The sequence below is a fragment of the Bison bison genome, unplaced genomic scaffold (genome assembly GCF_000754665.1).
Source record: "Bison bison bison isolate TAMUID 2011002044 unplaced genomic scaffold, Bison_UMD1.0 scf7180017864276, whole genome shotgun sequence".
NCBI classification, from domain to species: domain Eukaryota; kingdom Metazoa; phylum Chordata; class Mammalia; order Artiodactyla; family Bovidae; genus Bison; species Bison bison.
Window position 1 is genome coordinate 1,190,095 of NW_011494848.1, and position 21,548 is coordinate 1,211,642.

The window sequence follows — 21,548 nt, forward strand, 5'->3', positions numbered from 1 at the left end:
AAGATGAACAGTAAATAAGCAAAAAACTATTTAATATATATTAATAAAGCAAGGTAGGAAGAGTTACAGGGGAGTGGAAGGGAAACTTGAGACACAAAACGACTGTTTTTAATACAGGGATCAGGGAAAATGTCAGAGAAGGCAACATTTGAGATGCTACCTGGAAGAGGTGAGGGAGCAAGCCAAGTAAAGTTGTGAGGAGAGAGCATTCCCGGCAAAGGAAACAGCAAACACACAGGCCCTGAGATGGAAACAGGTTTTCCTTGTTAAAGGAACACCTTGGCTGGAACTGAGTGTACAAGTTGTGGATGGAAGTGCAGTATGGGGATTTGGTATGATGTGAGTTGTGAGAGAGAGGAGGGCCATATCAGAGAAGGCCTGCTGCTGCTGCTGCTAAGTCGCTTCAGTCGTGTCCAACTCTGTGCGACCCCAGAGACGGCAGCCCACCAGGCTCCCCCATCCCTGGGATTCTCCAGCAAGAACACTGGAGTGGGTTGCCATTTCCTTCTCCAATGCATGAAAGTGAAAAGTGAAAGTGAAGTCACTCAGTCGTGTCTGACTCCTAGCGACCCCATGGACTGCAGCCTACCAGGCTCCTCCGCCCATGGGATTTTCCAGGCAAGAGTACTGAAGTGGGGTGCCATTGCCTTCTCCGCAGAGAAGGCCTAGTTGCCTGGTAAGGACCCTAAGTTTATTTTAAGTGTGTTGGGAAGCCAGTAATATGATCTGACTTATATCTGCCTGCAATGCAGGAGACCCCAGTTCGATTCCTGGGTCAGAAAGATTCACTGGAGAAAGGATAGGTTACCCACTCCAGTATTCTTGGGCTTCCCTTGTGGCTCAGCTGGTAAAGGGCTGCAGGGCTCAGCTGTGCCCTGCAATGGTGGAGAGCTGGGTTCTATCCCTCAGTTGGGAAGATACCCTGGAGAAGGGAAAGGCTATCCATTCCAGTATTCTGGCCTGGAGAATCCCATGGACCAGTCCATGGGGTCACAAAGAGTCGGACATGACTGAGTGACTTTCACTTTCATACTTTTAAAAGGTCTCTATTTGCCTTGTGGGGAATAAACTGTAATAGGCGTAGGAATTAGGAATTGTATTTACTATCAGTAGTAGAGACAACAGTATTCTTGGGCTTTCCTGGTGGCTCAGATGGTAAAGAATTCACCTGCAGTGCAGGAGACCTGTGTTCGATCCCTGGGTTGGGAAGATTCCCTGGAGGAGGAAATGGCAACCCACTCCAGTATTCTTGCCTGGAGAATCCCATGGATGGAGAGGCCTGGCAGGCTGCAATCCATGGGGTCACAAAGAGTAAGACATGACTGAGCAACTAAGCAGAGCAGTAGAGACCCCGACATAATGACTCAAATAAATTAGGAGTTTTATTTTTTCGAGTAACAAAAGAGCTGGAGGTAAACTGTCCAGGACGGATTCAGCAGCCCTAGGACATCAGAGGTTCAGGGTCCTTTTGTTTTTCTGTTTAGACATCTTTTAGCATGCCTGTCTCCTTGTGGTGTGAGATGGTTAATTCTTCTCTAGAATTCCATCTAGACAGAAGGTAAGGCAGAAGGGCATATGTCAGCTGAATTTGGTCTTTTTCTCCTATATTTTGTAGTTTAGTGTCACAGACTCCCTGTGGCTGTCAGGAAAGCTGGGAAACAGTGTTTTAGTTGGGTACATTAGTTTCCTCAGTAAAATTAGGATTCTTTTAGTAAGAAATGAAAAAATGAATACTGGGTAGGCAGCTAGCTATCTCTGCCTCATGGGGCAAAAATGGAAATAAGACCAATTAGAACATGGAGTAAACAATGGGTTGGGTTTAACCAGGATTAGAAAGTGCGCTAAGAAGTATGACAGAAGGAATGATGCAGTAGACCTGAAGGTGTATACAAGGAAGTTGTAATTTTGAACTGTGGTTGCTTTAAGAAGCTTGTTTGAGGAAGGAATTGAGAACATGAGGGGCGTGGTGGACAGGGAGAGTGGTAGAGTTGGTGGACTGGAAGTTTTGATGGGGATAAAGAATTAGGAAAGTAGGGTGACTAGCATATTAGTAAAGTTGGAAACCTAGAAGTGTGAGAGGCTTAAATGTGATGCTGAGAGGTAGTTTTAGTTATTGAGCATGACAGTTTGGGATATGATTGTGGGAGGGTGTAACTGAAATAGGATGGAAGAAAAGATTTATCTAGAAGGCAGTGAAGAACCTGAGAGAAAATACTGCTATTGAAATCTTCAGGAATGATCACTGGAGTAGCTGGGCAGAAACTTTGGTGCTGAGGTTTTCTGTGAATAAGGGGAGTTGACAGGCAAAGTAGGTGACGACCACAGAGAAGGGTTGTGAGTATTACGGTCTACTGGTAAAGACGTAAAAGAACCTAGGAGTTTTGAGGAAAAATATGATCTACTCTGTAGCCAGTTTCTTTTTTTTTTTTTTCTGACAGTATGTTTTTTTTGTATGTGTGGATGGGAAGCAAGTGCTTTCATGTAGGTCCTTTTTTCATACCGAATGATATTTCATGATGTGGATGAGGCATACATAATTCATTTAACCACTGATCATTTAAATTGTTTCCCATTTTCCCCAATTTTGAGGAGATGTTGCACTAAACATGTATGAATATATCTGAGCAAATGTTAAGTGAGATTCCTAGAAGTGAAAGTGCGGGTCAGGTGGTATGTACACTTTGTGTTTTGGTGGGTATTAAGAAGACTTTTTCAACCTGACTTTCTCATCAGCAGTAAAAGAGAGTCCCTTTTCATTATTTTTAATATTTTGCTATCTCCTGAATAAAATATCTCATTGTTTTCATTTACATTTCCTGGATTACTAGAGAGGAGGAGCATCTTGTGCTTACTACCCATTTCTTTTTGTGTGTGTGTGAATTGCTTATTTAGCAATTTCACACCTTTAAGTGCGAAAACTAGTTCCATCTTCTGCATATTTGTGATCTTGTTTGCTAATGGCATGCCATTTTTTTCTGTACTTTTATAGATATGTTCCATTAAAGAGAAGTTTCCTGACATTTCATGTTGTTTTAAGCAGAAGGAGAATATTAGAATGTGCTCAGCCCTCCATCTTGTTGCATTGATTGGCGAAAGAATTTTGTTAACCCTGTGTTGGGAGCTTCCCCTGGAGGAGGGCATGGCAACCCACTTCAGTATTCTTGCATGGAGAATCCCATGGACAGAGGAGCCTGGCAGGCTACAGTTCCATCGGATTGCAAAGAGTATGATCCTACTGAAGTGAATGAGCACAGGGGAAAGATTAAGGAAGCACCAAGAGGCCAGAAGCTCCTCCAACTCTCACAAATTATTTCTGTAGTCTATTATCATTGGGTGGTAGACCATTTTACCAATTTAGATAAGAAAATGAGACAATTACAGATGCACAAGCCTCTAAATTTTAAAGTGCCACTGGGACTACTGTGCTGGCATCATCTGTGGGTGGTGTGGCACTGTATGTGTGAGGGGTGGGTACTGTAGGAGGTCATGGTGAATTGCAGGGTTCTGCACTTCATGTTCAAAGTGGAAAACCATTTCCTAACGGCATTTCTATCATGATATCCTGGGCATGAAGGCCTTAATGATGGGAAATGAAGTAAAATGATGGATGGATTTGGACCTGAGGCTGATCATTTTGTTGCAGAACTGACTTACAGTTGGGGCATCGGAGACTAAAAACTTGGCAATGACTTCGTGATTATCACAATCACTTCTAGCCAGGTCAGTTCAGTCACTCAGCTGTGTACGACTGTTTGCGACCCCATGGACTGCAGCATCCCAGGCCTCCCTGTCCATCACCAACTCCTGGAGTTACTCAAACTCATATCCATTGAGTTGGTGATGCCATCCAACCATCTCATCCTCTGTTGTCCCCTTCTCCTCCTGCCTTCAATCTTTCCCACCGTCAGGGTCTTTCCTGATGAGTCAGTTCTTCACATCAGGTGGCCAAAGTATTGGGGTTTCAGCTTCAGCATCAGTCCTTCCAATGACTATTCACAACTGATTTCCTTTAGGATGGACTGGTTGGATCTCCTTGCAATCCAAGGGACTCTCAAGAATCTTCTCCAACACCACAGTTCTAAAGCATCAGTTCTTCGGTGCTCAGCTTTCTTCATAGTCCAACTCTCACATCCATACATGACTACTGGAAAATCCATAGCTTTGACTGTATGGACCTTTGTTGGCAAAGTAATGTCTCTGCTTTTTAATATGCTGTCTAGGTTGGTCATAACTTTCCTTCCAAGGAGCAAGCGTCTTTTAATTTCATGGCTGCAGTCACCATCTGCAGTGATTTTGGAGCCTAAGAAAATAGTCTGTCACTGTTTCCATTGTTTCCCCATCTATTTGCCATGTGAATGCCATGATCTTAGTTTTCTGAATGTTGAGTTTTAAGCCAACTTTTTCACTCTTCTAGCCAGGCCATCAGCAATGCCAGGAAGCTGGAGTGGCCACTCAATGAGGTTGCAGGAGCTGTTTTTGAAACCAAAGCCCCTGGAGGATATAAATTCTGTTTGCAGAACCGCAGTCCGCCACAGACAGATCCTATATTAAAAGTAACTCTACCAGGGTCTGATCTTGAGAAGTCCTTTGGCTACTGGTATAATGTAGTAGGAATGAAAGTTTGTGAAAAAGATGAAAAGAAGCAGAGTAGTTTGCTGGGCTGTGCTGATAACCAGTGTAAGCTGGAGCTATAGGACATCTTGGAGGCAGTGATCTTGCAGCAGCTTTTGGACAAATTGCCTTTTCTTGCCCCTAGAAAGAGTAGTCAGAAGACTTGATAAAATGGGAGAACTGGGGGATTCTGACTCCCATTTGAGTCTGGACACTCTAGGGAAAGCAACAGTGCAAGTGATCATTCTGCCTAACCCTGATGGACATGAAATTTGCTTTGTGGGAGATGAAGCATTTTGAAAACTCTAGAAGATGGATCCAGAGAGAAGCAAATTATTGGATGATGCAATGGCAGAAGATGAAAGTGATGAATGGTTTGCTTCACAAAATAAAACAAGGCTTCAGGTTAACTGAAGACTTCATGTGTAACAAGCATTAGTGTTTCCTGTTTCAACACTTGTGAGGCCTAGTGCATGCATTACATTATGTGATAAATGCTCTCATAACTTGGTTGTTTCCTGCACAGCTAGAGAGGCTGGGGTGGTAAAGATCTGTGTATTTTAATCTTTGAAAGGTCTGAAATATTTTAGAAAAATCCTATCATTATTAGTCCATTTAGAGCAGAACTCTCACAGTCATCCTTGCCATCACTGGAAGGGCACACTCTATGTGTGACTGTATTACATTAGTAATAAATTCTTCTCTAGCCTGAGACAGATGTATGGAACATTACCTTTGGTTGGGGGAATTTTGATAAGCATGTAACTTTAATGAGAGCAGTTATATCCAGATTTTTTTTAAAGTGCCATTGAACAGCACTCTTCCCACCAGCCCTGTGTTCATGACACCACTGCATTGGTTATCTTTTACTGTGGAATTGAGAGAAGCTCCCCCAAAACGTGGGGACTGCTGCGGTCACCAAAATAGGTATAGGTTGTATTGCAGGGAATATTTGTTGGAAGACCTCTTAAAAATTGATTAGTCCAATCACGTCTTTCATTTCAATCACATTCTTACAGAGTATAAGCCTCATACAAAAACTTTGTCATTTTTGGTCAGGGCTATATCCTTAGCTCTAAAAGCAGTTCCTAACTCAGATTCTCGTGTGCTGTAAATGTTCATGGAATTAAACTTACTGCATATAGGCCCTATGTCTAGTACTAAAGTGGGAGAGGAGACATCAAAGATAAATAGGACATGGTTCCAAATTGAAAGAAGTTCATATGTGTTTTATTCTAAACTCTTAAGTATGGCTAGTTAACATTTGAAGTACTATTAATAATAGGGAATACATACTCTTGGATAGTTACTTAGCATTTGAAAGACAGTAATCAGAACTTTCTCTACAGAGACTCCTATAAACCCTTCAGTTATTTCTGCAATCATCCAGTGCCTGAGGTTTGTTGACTAGCATAATGAATATTATAAATGTTTTCTAAATTTTTAATTTTTGTAATGTTTAAACAAATATAAAAAGGTCAATAAAATGAACACCTGTATACCCATCACTCATATTTTGCAATTATGAAGATAAGTAATTTTTCATGGTAAATGGGTATTATTCATGACATGATCAGCTACAAATATTCTGTAGGGATCTCTCTCTTGAATCAACAGGATTGAATAATCTAGTGAGCTCCACAGCCTGTTCCTTCAGTGGAGGCTTGCCCTATGGCTAGGAATTCTGTTTGCTTTTGTGTTTAGCTGTCAGACAATTCAGTTATTTGATTCTAACCAGAAGATTAGTTGAACCTCCTGCTAGATGATTGCCTTGAGTGAACCTGTCATACAGGTTATTTATTTAGTATCTAAAAGGATAGAACGCTAGCTGGAACTTAATGATACTTATATAGTAAGTTATATGACACACAAAAAACCTTTTAAGTGCTGTGAGATAGATATGACATAAAATTTGTCATTTTAACCAATTTAAGTATACAATTCATTGGCCTTAAGTATACATTCATATACTTTGTGCAATCATCGCTGTTCTCTTTCTCCAAAATATTTTTATCACTTCAAACAGAAACTCTGTACCCATTAATCGATATCGCCCCATTCCATCATACCCCCCAACCCCCGTTAACCTCTAACCTACTTTCTTTTTTTTACAAATTTGCCTATTCTAGATATGTAAGTGGAGTCATATCATATTTGTCCTTTTGTGACCTAGCTTATTTCATGCAGCATGTTTTCAAGGTTTATTCACATTGTAGCATGTTTTAGTAGTTCATTCCTTTTTATGGCTGGATATTCCGTTTTGTCAAGGCTATGGTCTTCCCAGTGGTCCCGTATAGTTCTGAGAGCTGGATTGTAAAGAAGGTAGAGCGCCAAAGAATTGGTACCTTTGAAATGTGGTGCTAGAGAAGACTCCTGAAACTCTTGGACAGCATGGAGATCAAACCAGTCAATCTTAAGGGAAATCAACCCTGAATACTCATTGGAAGGACTGATTTTGAAGCTGAAGCTCCAGTGTTTTGTTCATCTGATGTGTACAGATGACTCATTGGAAAAGTCCCTGATGCTGGGAAGGATTGAGGGCAGAAGGAGAAGAGGGCATCAGAGGATGAGATGGCTGGATGGTATCACCGATGCAATGGACGTGAACTTGGGCAAACTTTGGGAGATGGTGAGGGACAGGGAGGCCTGGCGTTCTGCAGTCCATGGGGTTCCAGAGTGTCGGACATGACTGGGCAACTGAACAACAACACCATTTCATTTTTGTTCATCCTTTCATCTCCTGATGGACTCTTGAGTTCTCACTTTTTGGCTGTTGTGAATAATGTTGCATAAACATTGGAATACAAGTGTCCGTTTGCCTCCCTCTTTTATTTTGGGTATATGATTAGAAGTGGAATTGCCAGGTCAAGGGAATCATTAAACTGTTTTCTACAGCAGCAGTACAATTTTACATTCCTACCAACAATGTGTGAGGGCCCCAATTACTCACATTCTTGTTAGCACTTGTTATTTTCTGATTGTTTAAAAAATAACCATTCTAGTGGGTATCTCATTAGGTTTTGATTTGCATTTCCCTAATGAATGATGTTGAGCCTTTTTTCATGTCCTTATTGATAACTTTGTGTTTCTTCTTTGGAGAAATGTCTGTTCAGATCTTTCTGCTCAATTTCGAGTTGGGTTTTTGTTGTTGAGTTGTAAGTTTTATTTTAAATGTATTCTGAATAGTAAATCCTTATCAGATAACATGATTTGTAAATATTTTCTCTCACTGTGTAGGTTGTTTTTTCATTTTTTTGTTAGTTTGCACAAAAGTTTTTAGTTATGATGAAGTCCAAGTAATGCTTTTTCTTTTTGGTCTAAATTGCTTAATGCTTTTCTGTTTCACTTTTTCACTCAGCATAGTAATTCCGAGGTTCATTCAGCTAGTTACATGTATCAATAATTTATTCTTTCTTACTGCAGAGTAGTGTTTCATTGTACATATCCCAGTTTGTTGATCTCTTTGCCTCTTAATAGACATTTGGGTTGTTTCCAGTTCTTAGCTATTACAAATAAAGCTACTGTGACCATTCACTTGCAAGTCTTTGTACAAAATAATTTTTTTTTTCTCTTAAGTAAATACTTAACTTGAAATTGCTGGATCATATGGTATGTGTGCTTCCTTTTCAAAGAAACTGCCAAACTTTTCCAAAGTGGTTTTGCCATTTTAATTCTTACCAGTAGTGTATGAATGTTCTGGTTTCTCTCAGTCTTTGCCAACATCTGGTAGGGTTAGTCTTTTTAATTTTCACAATTCTAGTTGTTATGTAATGGTATCTCATTGTGGTTTTAATTTGTATTTCCCTAAGAAAGGCAATGCCAAAGAATGCTCAAACTACCGCACAATTGTGTTCATCTCACTAGTAAAGTAATGCTTAAAATTCTCCAAGCCAGGTTTCAGCAATACATGAACCGTGAACTTCCAGATGTTCAAGCTGGTTTTAGAAAAGACAGAGGAACCAGAGATCAAATTGCCAACATCCACTGGATCATCGAAAAAGCAAGAGAGTTCCAGAAAAACATTTATTTCTGCTGTATTGACTTCGCCAAAGCCTTTGACTGTGTGGATCACGATAAGCTGTGGAAAATTCTGAAAAACATGGGAATACCAGACCACCTGACCTGCCTCTTGAGAAACTTGTATGCAGGTCAAGAAGCAACAGTTAGAACTGGACATGGAACAACAGACTGGTTCCAAATTGGAAAAGGAGTACGTCAAGGCTGTATATTGTCGCCCTACTTATTTAACTTATATGCACAGTACATCATGAGAAACGCTGGACTGGAAGAGATACAATCTGGAATCAAGATTGCTGGGAGAAATATCAATAACCTCAGATATGCAGATGACACCACCCTTATGCAGAAAGTGAAGAACTAAAGAGCCTCTTGATAAAAGTGAAAGAGGAGAGTGAAAAAGTTGGCTTAATGCTCAATATTCAGAAAATGAAGATCATGGCATCCGGTCCCATCATTTCATGGGAGATAGATGGGGAAACAGTGGAAACAGTGTCAGACTTTATTTTTTGGGGGCTCCAAAATCACAGCAGATGGTGATTGCAGCCATGAAATTAAAAGACGCTTACTCCTTGGAAGGAAAGTTATGACCAACCTAGACAGCATATTAAAAAGCAGAGACATTACTTTGCCAACAAAGGTCCGTCTAATCAAAGTTATGGTTTTTCCAGTAGTCGTGTATGGATGTGAGAGTTGGACTGTGAAGAAAGCTGAGGGCCGAAGAGTTGATGCTTTTGAACTGTGGTGTTGGGAAAACTCTTGAGAGTCCCTTGGACTGCAAGGAGATCCAACCAGTCCATCCTAAAGGAGATCAGTCCTGGGTGTTCATTGGAAGGACTGAGGTTGAAGCTGAAACTCCAATACTTTGGCCACCTGATGTGAAGAGCTGCCTCATTTGAAAAGACCCTGATGCTGGGAAAGATTGAGGGCAGGAGGAGAAGGGGACGACAGGATGAGATGGCTGGATGGCATCACCGATTCGATGGACATGGGTTTGGTTGAACTCCGAGAGTTGGTGATGGACAGGGAGGCCTGGCGTGCTGTGGTTCATGAGGTCGCAAAAAGTCGGACATGACTGAGCGACTGAACTGAACTAAACTAATGACTAATAATGTTGAGCATCTTTTCATGTGTTTATTTGTATTTTCTTACTGTTGAATTTTGAAATGTTTTTGAATACAAGTCTTATCAGGTATATGATTTGTAAATATTTTTCTCCCTGTATCAGTCTTTTCATTTTCTTAGAGCCCTTTGAATGGTAGAAGTTTTTAACTTTCAAAAAATGCACTGTGTACATTTTTTTTTCCTTTTGTAGATTTGCTTTTGGTGTTATATCCAAGAATTCTTTTCCCAACGTTAACAAAGATTTTCTCCTGTGTTTTCTTCTGGAAGTTTTATAGTTTTAGGCTTTACATTTAGGTCTGTGATCCATTTTGAGTTAATTTTTATATATGTTGTACATATGGATGTCCCAGTTATTCTGGCACATTTGCTGAAGAGACTATCCTTTCTTCATTGGATTGCTTTTTGCACCTTTGTCAAATATTAGTTACCCGCATATTGTGGATTTGTTTCTAAACTCTATATTGTATCTGTATCATTAATCTGTTTGTTTATTACACCAGTGTCATGCTGTTTTGATTATTGTAGCTTTATAGTAAGAAGAGTCAGACCCGACTGAGCGACTTCACTTCACTTTTCACTTTCATGCATTGGAGAAGGAAATGGCAACCCACTCCAGTGTTCTTGCCTGGAGAATCCCAGGGATGGAGCCTGGTGGGCTTCCGTCTATGGGGTCACACAGAGTCGGACACGACTGACGGGACTTAGCAGCAGTAGCAGCAGCATAGTAAGAAGTTATTTTGGCTTCTTGGTTCACTGTATATCCATCTGAATTTTAGTATTGGCTTGCCAATTTCTACAAAAACACTTGGTGGCATTCTGATTCGGATTGCCCAGAATCTATAGATCAATTCGGGGAGAATTGATATCTCAGTAATTGTCTTCAGACCCATAAACATGATATCCTTCTATTTATTTAGTTCTTCGTTAGTTTCTGTCAGCAGTGGTTTGTGGTTTTCACTTTCCAGATCTTTTATCAGATGTATCTTAAAGATTTCACATTTTTGGATATTACCGTAAGTGGTATTATAATTCTTGCAAGTATATAAAAATACCATTGGTTTTTACATTTTGATACTTTATCCTACAACTGTGCTAAACTCATTTAGTAGTTTTAGTAGCTTTTTTTGTAGATTCTAGTGAATTTTCTACATGGAGGATCATGTCTATGAATAATGACTTTTTATTGGAGGACTTTTACTACCTGATTTTAAAATGATAGTCATCAAGAGAGTATGGTATTGGCATAGGGAAAAGACATAGATCAATGGATAGAATATAGTCCTGGAATAGACCCCCTCATAAATAGTCAATTGATATTCCTAAGGACACAGAAATAATTCAGTGGCAAAAGAACAGTCTTTTCAACAGTGATGTTAGAACAGACTTATCCTGTCAATAAGTCAGTCTTGATCTGTATACCATGGATCGTAGACTAAACATAAAAGCTAAAATTATGCAGAAGAAGACCTAGAAGAAAAAAATATTGCCCTTAGGGTAGGCAAAGATTTACTAGACAAGAACCCCAAAAATCCTAATCACAGAAGAAAAAAATGATATATTGAATTTTATTAAAGTTAAAATCTTCTATACATTTGGAAAATAAACAAAGCAAATACTGGGAGAAGATATTCTCAAAATATCTAACAGCTGACTTTTATTTAGAATTTTTTTTTCATTTGAACTTTTTTTTTCCCATACTTTTTTCTTTAATTAATTAATTTTTTTTTTACTTTACAATATTGTATTGGTTTTGCCATACATCAACATGCATCCGCCACTTGATTGAAAACAGTCACCTCACAAAAGAAGACATGCTACCGAAAATGTGAAAAGGTGCTCAACATAGTTAAACAGCAGGGAGATACTCACTAAAATCACGTATGGGATATCCCCTACTTTCTCTGGAATAGCTAAAATTAAAAGGCTAAGAATTCCATGTGTCCAAATGAGTATGAGAATAAGCTGGGTTTCTCATGAATTGTTAGTGGGATTATAATCCTCCCTCCATATCTACGGAGTAATGGTTCCAGAAACCATGTGGATACCAAAATCCATGGATGTTCAAGTCCCTTATGAAAAACAGAGTACAGTTGGCCTTTGGCATCTGCAGGTTCAGTGTACACAGGTTCCAGCAAAGGCAGATTGATATTTTTAAAACGCTTATTTATTTTATTTTTGGTTGCACCAGCTTTTCATTGCTGCATGCAGGCTTTCTCTAGTTGCAGAGAGCTGGGGCTGCTCCTCATTGCAGTGCATGGGCTCCTCACTGCAGTGGCTCCTCTTGTTTTGCAGCACAGGCTGTGGATGCACAGGCTTCAGTAGCTGCAGCACATGGGCCCGGTAGTTGCGGCCCAGGCACTCATTAATTGAGGCTCACAGGCTTAAGAGTGCGAGCTCAGAAGTTGTGGTGCATGTACTTAGTTGCTCTGCAGCACATGGAATCTTCCTAGACCAGGGATTGAATCCATGTCCTCTGCATTGGCAGGAGGATTCTTATCCACTGCACTACCAGGGATTTCTGGCAGATTGATTTTTGATTTTTGATCTGTGGTTGGTTAAATTTATTGATGTGGAACCCATGGATATGGAGGACTGATTGTATAAAATGGTATATCTCCATAGGAAACATTTTGGCAGTTTATACATTTAAACATAACTTATCTACTTGATGGAAAAGGCACTGGTGACCCACTCCAGGACTCTTGTCTGGAAAATCCCATGGACGGAGGAGCCTGGTAGGCTGCAGTCCATGGGGTTGCTAAGAGTCGGACACACTGAGCAACTTCACTTTCACTTTTCACTTTAATGCATTGGAGAAGGAAATGGCAACCCACTCCAGTGTTCTTGCCTGGAGGATCCCAGGGACGGAGGAGCCTGGTGGGCTGCCATCTATGGGGTCACACGGAGTCGGACATGATTGATGTGACTTAGCAGCAGCAGCAGCAGCAGCAACTACTTGACGGAGCAATTCTACTTGTAGCTGTTTAGACAAGCAAAATAAAAACATCTGTTCAGAAAAAGACATGAATGTTCATAGCAGCTTTATTCATAATGCTCCAAACTAAATACAACCCACATGTATAATACTTGAATGGATAAACATACTGTGGTATATTCATGCAATGGAATATAACTTATACATAAAAGGAATATAAGGAATATAGTATTATAATGAACTTAGTAGCATGGATGAATATAAAAAATGTGCTGTGAATGAATCTTGACAAAAAGGAATATATGCTGTATGATTTTATAGTAGGCAAAACTAATCTGTAATCACAGTTATAAAATTAAGTGTTGGTTTGAGCTGAGTAGGGTGGGAGATTGATTACTAGTGGGTTTTTTTATTGTTTTTGGTTTTGGCCATGCTGCATGATTTGTGGAAACTTAGTTCCCTGACCAGGGATCAAACTCTGGCCCTTGGCAGTAAAAGTATAGAGTCTAAGCACTGTACAGGGAATTCCCACTAGTGGGTTTGAGGTGACTTTCTTGGTGGTAAAAATGCTCTGTATCTTGATTAGGGATATGGTTGCATGGATATATACATTTGTTGAAGTTCGTTGAGCTGTGCATTCCATGTGTGATCATTTTATCATATGTAGGTTATTCCTTAACATAGTTGATTAAAAAAAGAATAAAACAACAGCTCAAGGTGGATTGTAGATCTGTGTGTGAAATGTCAAATAATAATTCCTTAAATATACTATGAGGGAGGTGACTGAGTGAGTGTGACTTTGTAGACATGGGGTTTGTGCTGGGGATCTTGGGGAGGAGGGTGGTGCCTGTGGACCCTCCTTTTCTTGGCAGGGATTCCCGATCCATGTAATGTACGGAGGTAGAAGGAATGGGCTCTGGCCTCCTGGCGTCATATCTTCAGTACCAGCAGCTTCCGGTCCGCTGGTTCTATCTTCAAGTGCCGGGAACAGAGTAAAAAAAAAAAGATACTATGAGACAGTTTCTTTTTAAAAAATCACTAATGTTAAACTGCATTAAAACCTGGAGCTTCTTGTCTTCAAAAGGCACTACCAAGAGAATAAAAAAGGCAAGCTAGTATGAGAGGGGGAAAGTGTGTGTGTGTTTCTTGTATGTATGTATTTTTTCTTGAAAATTGCCTCATATCCAAAAAGTATATAACTCCTATATATTATTAGGGGAAATTCCAAATATTTGAAAGGAGAAAGGGCAACAATGTGAATAGGCATGTCATAAAAGAGAATTTCCAAATAGTCAATAAGCATGTGAGAAACTGCTCTAGATCTTTAGTCATCAGAGAAATACAAATTGAAGTCATAATGCAGTATCAATATGCATGCACTGAAATGGCTAAAATAGACAGTTCTGAGTGTTAACAAGGTTGAGAGCAGCTGTCATTCCTGCTCCATTGCAGATTGGGGTGGGAGTATAATTTGTACAATTAATTTGGGGAAGCTATGGCAGTGTACCCCTACTTTATGACTAAACAGCTTCTCTTCTAGAATATATCCCACAGAACAGTATATGTATCAGGATACATTTTCAAGAATGGTCATAGTAGTTTATTTGTGAATAAAAAAATTAATAGTTACACAAATATCTATAATAATAAAATTATTGAGTTATTTTGTAGTCAAACAATGGAGTAGTATAAAACAATGAGAAAGAACAAACTACTAAATACACCTACATGGATGAATCTCACAAATGGAATGTTCAGTTTTAAATTGGGGGTAGTTGCTTTACAATGTTGTGTTAGTTTCTGCTATACAAAAAGTGATCAGCTATGTGTGTACATATATCCCTCCCTCTTGGATCACAAATGAAATGTTGACTGAAGGAAGAGAGATTCAGTACGTACATAAAATTCCATTTATATAAAATTCAAAAATAGGTGAAAGTATGTTTTTGGTGTTGTAAACTGGGATCATGGATATTTTGGGGTGAGGAGTAGGCACAAGGGGTTCTTGATTTGGGTGGTGGTCACATGGATGTGCTTATTTTGTAGAATTTTTCATGTTTTACACTTACCATTTGTACATGTGTGTATAGTGACTTGGTTTTTAAAAGTTTATTTTGGGGACTTCCCTGATGGTCCAGTGGTCAAGACCCTGTGCTTCAACTGTAGGCTGCATGGGTTTGATCCCTGATCGGGGAACTAAGATCCCACATGCACAGCACAGCCTAAAAGAAGTTTACTTTAAAAAATTAATAATGACAAAGTAAAGATACTTTGAGGAAAAAAATTACATGGTATTCTTGGTAGTGTGGCTGAGAATGAGATTACTATATGGAAGTCAATAGTTGTCACTAATAGTATCTAAAAATGGAGGCAGGGAATTCCCTCATGGTCCAGTGATTAGGACTCACCCCTTCCACTGCAGGGGGCACAGGTTTCATCCTTGGTCAGGGAGCTAAGATCCCGTGAGTGCCCAGCATGGCCAATAAATAAGTAAACATTTTAAAAAATGGAGGCAGTAAAAAGCATCCCACTTTACAGAGGTGGGCAACTTCACTTGGTACAGTCTGAGATCTCTTGTTTTGGCTCACACTGCTTGCTTCTTGCTTTTAGGTCTAGGGCTCCTCTGTGGTTGCTGTACGGTGCTTTCCATGGGAACTTACTGGAGTTGTACAAGCCAGTGTGAGGGGTATTTAACATCCAGTGGAGCAAACCTTGGTCAGCAGGAGGTGGGAGTCTATGTATGCATGCACGCGCACACACACATACATATATATGTATATAATATTTGCTTCCTCGTTTCTCACATCAGATTGAGTCTTGAGCTGGATTTCATACAGTTTCTCACATTGTCCTCTGTAGGACAACTATTAGCCCAACCACTTTTATTGGCTTGCTGTTTCTTGTTGTACCATTCCATCCTTAACTCTTGCTCCCCAGCAAAGTATTCATGAAAAAGCCTTCTACTCAGACTCTGACCTGCTTACCTTAACAAAGAACTATCTGGCCCAAAATGTCAATAGTACTGAGGTTGGGAAACGCTAGTATTTGAAGCCAGTGGTTTGCCTTAAAACCTAAGCTCTTCAGTGTTCAAACACAGACTTTAGGAAATAACCACTGAGTGTTAATTTTTGTGTCTATAAAATGGTAATGATAGGTACAAACAAAGCCCTTGAGGATTAAATAAGGTAAGCTCTATAAACTTCATATCTGAAACATAGAAGAGTTCAATGAACAGCAGCTATCAGTTCTTCTTATTCAGGTTTATATGCTATTGTCTGACACTATCTGAGCCATTTTCCCTGAGTATAAAAACTCTTTCCTAGAGACCAAGTTCTCAAGTCCTTATAAATAACCATCAAAAGGGACCAAAAACTAGCATCTACAGAATCCAGGATAGAGAAAATACCAACATGATTCATATGAAGATTTAAACAGATATATGGGGTTTTCAATTTTGTAAATTTTTAACTTCAATTTGATGCTGTGTTCACAGAGACTCAACATTGCAGTGAAAAAGTTGTTTTGCCAATAGCACAAATTCACTGTCAAAAACTTTGAGAGCAGCAATAAACATTATTAGGAAGCAAAGGATGCATTCTGAAACACTTAAAAAGCCAGAGAACATAGTATGTAAACACAATTAAGCACTGAACAAAGTAACGCTAAAATACATAAAACAGGAAATTTTTAAAATGGCAACATCTGTGTATGTATATATTATTGGGGGCTATCTTATGCATTTAGAATGTTTAGTAGCAGTTCCTGGCCTCTACCCACTAGATGCCAGTAGCAACATACATCTATCCCCTCAGCTGTGACAGCTAGCAGTAGCTCCAGACATTGCCAGCTGTAAAATCATCCTTGGCTGAGAACCACCAAGGTAAATGTAGATTGCCTTCCCTGGTGGCTCAGATGGTAAAGCATCTGTCTACAATGAGGGAGACCCGGGTTCTATCCTTGGGTTGGGTAGATCCCCTGGAGAAGGAAATGGCAATCCACTCCAGGACTGTTGCCTGGAAAATCCCATGGACAGAGGAGCCTGGTAGGCTACAGCCCATGGGGTCGCAAAGAGTCCGACACAACTGAGCGACTTCACTTTCAAAGGTTATGGCTCTGAATTTGAACACATTACCTAACTCTGGAATGGGTGAATTTAACTCAGATAATCATTATATCTACCACTGTGGGCAAGAATCCCTTAGAAGAAATGGAGTAGCCCTCATAGTCAAAAAAAAGAGTCCAAAATGCAGTTCTTGGGTGCAGTCTCAAAAATGACAGAATGATCTCTGCTCTTTTCCAAGGCAAACCATTCAGTATCACTGTAATCCAAGCCTATGCTCCAACCAGTAATGCTGAAGAAGCTGAAGTTGAATGGTTCTGTGAAGACCTACAAGACCTTCTAGAACTAACACCCAAAAAAGATGTCCTTTTCACTCTAGGGGACTGGAATGCAAAAGTAGGAAGTCAAGAGATACCTGGAGTAACAGGCAAGTTTGGCCTTGGAGTACTAAATGAAACAGGGCAAAGGCTAACAGAGTTTAGCCAAGAGAAAGCACTAGTCATAACAAACACCCTTTTCCAACAACACAAGAGAAGACTCTACACATGGACTCTCACGAGATGGTCAATACTGAAATCAGATTGATTCTGTTTTTTGCAGCTGAAGATGGAGAAGCTCTATACAATCAGCAAAAACAAGACTGGGAGCTTACTGCGGCTCAGATCATGAATCCCTTATTGCCAAATTCAGACTTAAATTGAAGAAAGTAGGGAAAACTACTAGACCATTCAGGTATAACCTAAATCAAATCCCTTATGCTTATACAGTGGAAGTGACAAATAGATTCAAGGGATTAGATCTGATAGAGTGCCTGAAGAACTGTGGATGGAGGTTCGTGTTGTACAGGAGGCAGTGATCAAGACTATCCCCAAGAAAAAGAAATGCAAAAAGGTAAAATGGTTGTCTGAGGAAGCCTTACAAATAGCTGAGAGAGAAGCGAAAGGCAAAGGAGAAAAGGAAAGATAAACCCATTTGAATGCAGAGTTCCAAACAATAGCAAGGAAAGATAAGAAAGCCTTCCTTAGTGATCAATGCAAAGAAATAAAGGAAAATAATAAAGAATGGGAAATTTAAAAAAAGAAAAAGAATGGGAAAGACTAGAGATCTCTTCAAGAAAATTTGAGATACTAAAGGAACATTTCATGCAAAGATGAACACAATAAAGGACAGAGATGGTATGGACCTAACAGAAGCAGAAGATATTAAGAAGAGGTAGCAAGAATACACAGAAGAACTGTACAAAAAAGATCTTCATGACCCAGATAACCACGATGGTGTGATCACTCACCTAGAGCCAGACATCGTGGAGTGTGAAGTCAGGTGGGCCATAGGAAGCATCACTACGAACAAAGCAAGTGGAGGTGATGGAATTCCAGTTGAGCTATTTCAAATTCTAAAAGATGATGCTGTGAAAGTGTTGCACTCAGTATGCCAGAAAATTTGGAAAACAGCAGTGGCCACAGGACTGGAAAAGGTCAGTTTTCACCAATCCCAAAGAAAGGCAATGCCAAAGAATGCTCAAACTACCGCACAATTACACTCATCTCACATGCTAGTAAAGTAATGCTCAGAATTCTCGAAGCCAGGCTTCAACAGTACGTGAACCATGAACTTCCGCATGTGCAGCTGGTTTTAGAAAAGGCAGTGGAACCAGAGATCAAATTGCCAACATCTGTTGGATTATTGTAAAAGCAAGAGAGTTCCAGAAAAACATCTACTTCTGCTTTACTGACTACTATAAAGCTTTTGACTGTGTAGATCACAACAAACTGGAAAATTCTTCGAGAGATAGGCATACCAGACCATCTGACCTGCCTCCTGAGAAATCTGTATGCAGGTCAAGAAGCAGCCGTTAGAACTGGACATGAAACAGCCAACTGGTTCCAAATCGGGAAAGGAGTACGACAAGGCTGTATATTGTCACTCTGCTTATTTAACTTAAATGCAGAGTACTTCATGCGAAATGCTGGACTGGATGAAGCTCAAGCTGGAATCAAGATTGCCGGGAGAAATACCAATAACCTCAGGTACGCAGATGATACCACCCTTATGGCAGAAAGTGAAGAACTAAAGAGCCTCTTGATGAAAGTGAAAGAGGAGAGTGAAAAAGTTGGCTTAAAACTCAGTATTCAAAACTAAGATCATGGCATCCGGTCTGATCACTTCATGGCAAAAAGATGGGGAAACAATGGAAATAGTGAGAGACTTTATATTTTTGGTCTCCAAAATCACATCAGATGGTGACTGCAGCCATGAAATTAAAAGACACTTGCTCTATGGAAGAAAAGCTATGACCAACCTAGACAGCATATTAAAAAGCAGAGACATTGCTTTGCCAACAAAAGTCCCATCTAGTCAAAGCTATGGTTTTTCCAGTAGTTATGTATGGATATGAGAGTTGGACCATAAAGAAAGCTGAGTGCCAAAGAATTGATGCTTTTGAACCGTGGTATTGGAAGAGAGTTCCAGAAAAACATCTATTTCTGCTTTATTGACTATGCCAAAGCCTTTGACTGTGTAGATCATCACAAACTGTGGAAAATTCTGAAAGAGATGGGAATACCAGACCACCTGACCTGCCTCTTGAGAAATCTGTATGCAGGTCAAGAAGCAACAGTTAGAACTGGACATGGAAAAACAGACTGATTCCAAATAGAAAAAGGAGTATGTCAAGGCTGTATATTGTCACTCTGCTTATTTAACTTGTATGCAGAGTAAATCATGAGAAACGCTGGGCTGGAAGAAGCACAAGCTGGAATCAAGATTGCTGGGAGAAATATCAGTAACCTCAGATATGCAGATGACACCACCCTTATTTATGGCAGAAAGCGAAGAAGAACTAAAGAGCTTCTTGATGAAAGTGAAAGAGAAGAGTGAAAAAGTTGGCTTAAAGCTCAACATTCAGAAAACTAAGATCATGGCATCTGGTCCTATCACTTCATGGCAAATAGATGGGGAAACAGTGGAAACAGTGGCTGCCTTTATTTTTCTGGGCTCCAAAATCACTGCAGATGGTGATTGCAGCCATGAAATTAAAAGATGCTTACTCCTTGGAAGAAGAGTTATTACCAACCTAGACAGCATATTAAAAAGCAGAGACGTTACTTTGCCAGCAAAGGTCCATCTTGTCAAAGCTATGGTTTTTCCAGTAGTCATGTATGGATGTGAGAGTTGGACTATAAAGAAAGCTGAGCGCTGAAGAATTGATGCTTCTGAACTGTGGTGTTGAAGAACACTCTTGAGAGTCCCTTGGACTGCAGAGAGATCCAACCAGTCCATCCTAAAGGAGATCAGTCCTGGGTGTTCATTGGAAGGTCTGATGTTAAAGCTGAAACTCCAATACTTTGGCCACCTGATGTGAAGAGCTGACTCATTTTAAAAGACCCTGTTGCTGGGAAAGATTGAGGGCAGGAGGAGAAGGGGATGACAGAGGATGAGATGGTTGCATGGCATCACCGATTCCATGGACATGAGTTTGGGTAGGCTCTGGGAGTTGGTGTTGGGACAGGGAGGCCTGGAGTGCTGCAGCTCATGGGGTTGTAAAGAGTGGGACTCGACCGAGTGACTAAACTGAACTGATTGGAGAAGACTCTTGAGAGTCTTGAATAGCAAGGAGATCCAAGCAGTCCCTCTTAAAGAAAATCAATCCTGAATATTCATAGGAAGGACTGATGCTGAAGCTAAAGCTGCAATACTCTGGTGTCCAGATGTGAAGAATCGATTCATTGGAAAAGACCCTGATGCTGGAAAAGATTGAGGCAGGAGGAAAAGGGGACGACAGAGGATGAGATGGTTGGATGGCATCACTGACTCAATGGACATGAGTTTGAGCAAGGTCTGGGAGTTGGTGATGGACAGGGAACCCTGGGGTCCATGGGGTCACAGAGAGTCGTACATGACTGAGCGACTGAACTGAACTGAACCTAAATCGTAAACCTTAGTTTTTTTTTTAGTGCCACATCTGACACACAGTTCAGTAAATGATAAGGTGATGCTGAAACTTGTTTTCTTTTTGCCACTCTGCCTTTCTGTTCTCAAGTGAAATGCCCCTTAGTGAAGCCTGTGGTCATGTTGAATAAGAATTTCCCATCTAAGATTGTTAAAAGGCTTTGATCTTTCATGTAGGCAGTTAGCATAGACTTCAGGTTTGCTTTCTCTCTAGCTATGGATCAGCTTTCATCCTCTTGTGTTCTTGTTTGACTTGAGAAATTGGGAATACATTATTTCATTTGAATCTCCTCCTTATATAACATTGTATTTGGTGTTCTTTGCATATTCATAACCTCTTTAGTTAGACTCAGCATGTTAAGACTAGTTCAGGCTTATTGGAATCATACCTATGGAAGTTGGAAATATAAGGCTAAATCTTTATCAAAAACAGTAAATTAACATGTGATATGGTTTTATTAACTAAAGTACAGATTTTGTTCAAATTTCATAAAATTTTATGCCAGTGTCCATTATTTGTTTTCATACCTTTTCCAAGATTCCACATTGTATTTAAGTTACACTGAGCAGTTTCAGCTGCATGCAACAAATTCTGATAAATTCTCTTTTCGTTTTTATTCTGTTACAAAAATTTTCTTATTTTCCTTGTTATGGCTTCTTAGATACACCCATCATTTTAAAGTGGACATTTAATTTCCAGATGCAGGGGGTTTTTAAAGTGTCTTGGATATTAATTTCTCATTTAAATGCTTTCTTCTCTGCAATCACCATCTGTGTTTTTTTCAGTCTAACTTTATTGAGGCTTTAAATGACTAAGTCAATGAACTCTCTTGGTAGATGTCACATTGCACT

At 39.8% G+C, this 21,548-nt stretch overlaps 1 protein-coding gene and 1 pseudogene across 1 annotated transcript in view; both read left to right on the forward strand.

The window, feature by feature from the left end:
- The window catches only part of RNF169 (ring finger protein 169), a gene marked incomplete at its 5' end in the record, with an annotated part of 54,197 nt that overhangs the window by 2,744 nt on the left and 29,905 nt on the right, over window positions 1-21,548 (forward strand). The gene's annotated exons all lie outside the window — the stretch shown is intronic.
- LOC104995125 lies at window positions 4,392-6,753 on the forward strand (annotated as a pseudogene).